The following is a 5,712-nucleotide window of genomic DNA, read 5'->3' as shown; positions in this document are numbered from 1 at the left end:
ATGCCCCGGTCCGGGAAGATCCCACATGTTGCGGAGCGGCTGGGCCCGTGAGCCATGGCCGCTGGGCCTGCGCGTCCGGAGCCTGTGCTCCACAAGGGGAGAGGCCACAGCAGTGAGAGGCCCGCGTACCGCAAAAAAAAAAAAAAAAAAAAAAAAAAAAAAAAAATCTTCAGGGGTGATTGTCAAACTTCATACATGTATTTTTAAAAGTTTGTATGCATTTATAGAACATGATTCCACCTGTGATGTGAGCCTAGATACACAAACCCTATTTCAGTATTACGACTGTTGTTTGTTTCTTTAAGTAAAATTTCCAGCCGACACATGGTAGATGTTAGAGGTGCTTAACCATGAGGGCAGCAGCTGGCGGCCAGGATTAGAACACACCACGCTGGTCAGAGAGTGAGGGGAGAGCCTTTTTCCCCTGACTGCTGGGCGGCGGGACCTCCATCCATCAGCCCAACACCCAATCTCTCAGCTTACAATCGACAGATTCTTAAGAAGTTTTTTCTTGCTTTTCTCCTGGAATGTTCCTACCGCAAGATCAAAGCCACGCTCAGAAATATCGCTACATGCTATCTACGCTGATTTTTTTTTTTTTTCCAGTGCAAAGCAAGGAAGAGTGGCGTTGGCCCAGTAGTCCAGAAACTCTTATCCAAGAGATGAGTGAAGGGAGGTTATAAGACCCTCCTTGTTTTACTTCTGATGCCAGAGGCTTGAGCCCCCAAAGGGCAAGAGGGTGGCCTCCCTTAGAGCCGTGAAGGATGGGCCCGGAGCAAAGTAAGCTGGGCCTGGATGCAGAGAAGTTAGTACACGGGTCGGGGCACGACAGTCCAGGTTGCTAGGGCTGACACCCCGCCCCACCGCCCTTCTCCCTGCCCCGCCCCGCCCCGTTCCCCTTGCTCCCGCTCTGCCAGCCTCCCCTCACTGGCTTTACTGGTTTTACTTGCCCTGTAGCCAGCCTGGTCCCTCCCACAGCAGACTCCCAGCCTCTGATCTCTCCTCGTCCTCCTCATACCCCAGTTTCCACTGGCACCTCCTCCTCGGCTGCTCTGTAAATGATGCTGTTAATCAGGTTTCTGTCCAGGGCCCTCCGTGAGTCATTTCACCCACGCCCCTGGCTTCAGCTGCCTCCAGTCTGCTAACTGCGGCCCGGATTTCCAACCTGGCTATCACCTGATATCCAAGCTCCGGCCGTCTTCTAGAGAGCACCACCCGATGGCCTTCTAGCCCTGCATTCAGCGTGTGCTTCCACCCGACCAGCCTCCCAGAAGTGCCTCACGTGGGGGGTCTGCAGTGAGTCCCACTTGATTCCGTCCCGGTTTATACAGTGGCTGCCACCAGTGGCACTATTGCAGACGTTAGGGAAACTAGCAGATTCCATCTGGGCACGAAGAACAAGCCTCTCTTCGTGTGCCCCCCTTTAGCTCTTCCTTTTACCTTCTGCCAAATCCCCAGGCCACTCCATCCTTAGAGTCACCTGAGATGATACCAGTTTATGCAAGCATTACTTCTTCTCAGGTATCCAAGTGCATGGCTTGAAGGACCTATTCTCCCAACCAGCAAACTTTTCTGTCATGCGTTATTCCTTCTACACAGTCAGCAGCCAGCTCAGCTCAATACTACATCCTAAGTATTTCGAGACACTGTCCCTTTCTCTCCGTCCCACCCACCGCCTGGAGCAGGCTTCATCACCTTCATCCTGTAACAGCTTCCAGATTGCTTTTCATCACTCCCCCGTCTCTAGTTATCTTCCCAAAACACAGAATCCACCACGCCTCCACACTGTCTGTCTCCAGCCACACCCCGAGTCTCTGGGCCCCAGCACCCCACCCCCCTGCATGCCGTTGGTCACACTGCCTCCTCAGCTCGGAATGCTCTTGTCTCTGCCTGTCAAACACCCACTCACCATTGAAAAACCCAGTTCAGACACAAGCACCCCCAGTCCCTTGGGCAGAGTCAACAGCTCCATGGGCCCGTGGACCTACCTCCTGGAGCTCAGGGCTGTTCCCTTCCTCACTCACTACCTACCCGACTCCCAAGTGCGATGCTTCAACGGGCCAGGTGCTCAAAAATGCCTGCTGCTTTTGATTCCCCCAGAAAAAGAAAGCTGGAAAGCCACAGATGGGTTTCCTAACAGTCTCATTACATTGTCATTCTCTCCTGTCCTCACAACAGATACTGCTTACATGAGAATCTAATCTGCTGGGTATTTATTGAAGTGATTTCTAGAAGCAAAGAACAAGCTCTTAGGAGGAAACTCTCACCATGGAAGCCTGTTTGGGAGGTAACGGACCCCACCACCCCGGGAGGGGTCAGTCTTTACCTGGACAACCCGGAGCGTGGCAGGGGAGGGCAATGAAAGGAGGGAGAAGGAAATTTTGTTTCCATTAAAAGGTACCAGTGTTGTAAAAACTCCCAGGGTCAGAACACCTACTCCCCTAACAGCATAAGAACTCCTCATACGTGTCTAGGTGTACAATTCTATTAGACCGATAGAGAAGTAATGGACTTAATAAACTGCAAAGAGCAAATGGCACTACATGATGATCAGATAAGGACTCTGGGGGTGGGCAGGCTGGGCTGACCCTGCCCTGCCCCCTCTCTGATCGGTCTCTCCCCCTCCCCGACTGCCGGCTTCCCCACTGTTGAAGGGGACCCTGGTAGAGGCTGTATCACGGAAGGCCACGGAAGGCTGGGGAGGGGCTGGCAGGGGGCAGAGAGGCCAGTGAGGAAGAGACGGAAATGGCATTTGGCTTGTGGGACAGCAGGATAACGTGGCACCTTCTCTCCGTCGCTTTCTCCCCTGCCGGAATCTGGGCTCTGGTCGCCTCTCTCCTGGACTGCTTTCCCTGGCGACTAAGCTCAGTGTCCCACCGCCGCCCGTGCCCGCCATCACTCTGGTCGCCAGGCTGCCACCAGAGCAGTGTCTCCAAGGGGCTGATGTAACCTTGTCTCTCCCTTGCTTCCCAGGGCCCTCAGCTATTACGGGGTTAACCCATGTGCTTCCCGGTCCTAATCCCTGCCCCTCCTCCCCTCCCATCCCTGTTGATGGGTCTCGGCAAGTCAGCTGCTGCCTGTGTACTGACCGGCTCTGCCCTTCTCTTTGCTTGGAATCTCCTTTTCAAGATTTAGGTCAGGTGTCTTGTCTTCAAGGAAGATGTATATACACTGTTGACCTAAAACAAATAGAGTGCCAGATATTTCTCCAACAAAGATGGGTTTATTTGGGGTCAGCAAAGAATTGTGGAGGGGAGCAAGCCGCCACCCCAAAAGGCCTCTTTGTCAGGCGGATTATTTCAAGCTGAAAACAGTCAAGGGCCCCAACACTCAGAATCTTTGACCTCCTCCCTAACTGCCTAAAAGGATTTGCATAGAGGGCCTGTTCCCGGAATAGAGCTGTCACCAGAGACATCAGCAGAGTGTGGGCTCCGTGTGGCGGGGGAAATGCCTAGAGACCAGAGTCCACGCTGGGTCCCACTGTCTCTGCAAGCCCAGCAAACATTTATTTACTAAACATTTGCTTTTTCATCTCCATGTGCATTGCCTTCCTCCCCCTTTGAAGTCCCAAACCACTACCCCCAACATCCTTTTTTGTCTTTAGCTGAAGATGGTATTTAAGGTGAGGGCTTGGGTCATTTGCATGAGTTACTCAGTTTTCCTGGGTCTCTCCCATGTATACATGTTACTGAACTTTTGTTTGATTTTCTCTTGTTAATCTGTCTCATGTGCACTTAATTCTTAGACCAGCCAGAAGAACCTAGAGGGGCAGAGGAAAATTTCTTACTCCCCAGCAATTGCAGTTTGGGGTCTGCAGCCATGGTGAGCCAGGGGCAAGGGAAGGAGATTGCTTTTATGGGGCAGAGAGAAGTTGGGGAGCTACAGTAAACAAAGAGTCTATGGCTTTTCACTGGCTGAGTGCTAACCAGGAAAGGAGTCTTTCTCCTTCCTGGTGGGCTCTGCTGTCATCACAGGCCCTGAGATCTCCCCTTTCTGGTCTCCCAACTCCATTTAAAATAAATTGAGGGGGACTTCCCTGGTGGTCCAGTGGTTAAGACTCCAAGCTTCCACTGTAGGGGGCACGGGTTAGCTCCCTGGTCTGGGAACTATGATCCCACATGGCACACAGTGCCGCCAAAAAAAAAAAGAAAGAAATTGAGGTTTCTGTTTATTAATTTTTACAACATTGACACACACAGACACACTCAGACACACATATAGACACACACAGAGATATACACACACACCCCATACTGCACCATACTCTAAGCCTGGGCTAAATCCCTTCCCCGGGCTCTCCTAGCACCCAGCCTCTGTCACTGAACTGACCAGCTTTTACTGACAAATCTGTCCTCCTATCTCGATGATAAACCCTTCTGGGTCAAAGACCATATCCTTCACAACTTTAGCACCCTGCTTTCCCCATGCTCTATCTGGTTCAGAGTGGGCCGTCAATAAAGCTTTGCTAACTGAACCCAACCATAATTCAAGGCAGGCTGGAGGGACTGGGAAACGGAATGGCTTCCAGGGTGACCGAATGTAAAATTGATTCCCCTCTCCGAATCCCTGGGCAGACTGCAACCTTTCACAGCAATGGACAGTATCACATACCCTCACCCTTCAAGTCTTATCCTTGCCCCTTAAAGCACACATAAAAATTGGACTCCTAAAACTCAGCCATTCGCTGTTGAATTCAAGGCCTTTCTCCAATTTGAGATATTCCACAGAAGAAATCGAGCCATTTCTAGGTAGCTGAAAGGAAACAGAAAAGAGACTGACTTAAAGCTTCATTCAGCTCTCACGTCGTTTCCCATTTATCTCCTATATTAAAACCTTTTGAATGTGGAAGCTACATCTAATTACTCTTTCTATTTCCCACAGCTCCTAGCAGGACGCTTTGGATATGAATGGCAAAGCGCTGGAGGAGAAGACAGGATAGGATGGATGCGGGCCCTTTGGATTTGCCAGAGGAAACAAATAACATGTAACTTGGAAATGTAATAAAACCTTCAAAAGTACGTGCCACAACCTATGTCCATTGCAGGAACTCGGCTGTGTTTCTATCCATTCCACGCAGTTTATGCACCTGAGTCGTCTGATCACCTGTGTCCCATCACGGCCACGAGCACAGGCTTTGGGACCACACAGCTCTGGGCGGAATCCCAATTCTGTCACCCACCAGCTGTCCACCCTGGGGCTCAGGGTCCTCACCTGTAAAGAGACGATCACACACCTCACAGGGAGGGTCCAGCACTCAGCTCGGTGCCAGGCACATAGGCTGTGCTCTATAAACAGTCGCTATTTGATGTTGTGGTTGTTATTGTTATGTGGGTCCTCAGTATATTTGAAATGAGAGCAGAGATTCTAAATTAGAGCAGGACACTATTCAAATATTGGTAGAGGTTTGGCAGTTTGGAGAGGTATAATGGGAGAGATTACACCTGAATGTATTTAGAGACAAACAACAAATCAGTGACGAAACTTGTTAAAACCTAAGACCGGCACTAAGCAGGGTGCTTCCTTGGCAAAACAGGGCAGGTGGGGAGGAGGGGGTCCAGCTCGGCCCACCACGTGGAACAGGAGAGGGAAGGCATGTCCAGCCACTGACAGAGTCTCGGGTCTCAAACCTCATTTAGGTCCCTGGCGGCAGCAAGTTCCCACCTGGAGAGGGGGAAGCAGCCCAGGAAATCCAGGGATCAGGCGGTCCTGAGT

General features: G+C 51.1%; 1 long non-coding RNA gene across 1 annotated transcript; it reads left to right on the top strand.

Annotated features, from left to right (window-relative positions):
* The first annotated feature begins 607 nt into the window (after nucleotides 1–607).
* Nucleotides 608–4,951, top strand: LOC308608218. The gene is made up of 4 exons (XR_014014109.1): nucleotides 608–780; nucleotides 2,179–2,287; nucleotides 3,746–3,822; nucleotides 4,882–4,951. It is a non-coding gene; the product is annotated as an uncharacterized lncRNA (long non-coding RNA).
* Nucleotides 4,952–5,712: the final 761 nt, after the last annotated feature.

Source organism: Mesoplodon bidens (assembly GCF_964165515.1).
Source record: "Mesoplodon bidens genome assembly, chromosome: 20".
NCBI classification, from domain to species: Eukaryota; Metazoa; Chordata; class Mammalia; order Artiodactyla; family Ziphiidae; genus Mesoplodon; species Mesoplodon bidens.
Note: the sequence above shows the minus strand (reverse complement) of the source record. Positions and strands in the feature narration are given on the sequence as shown.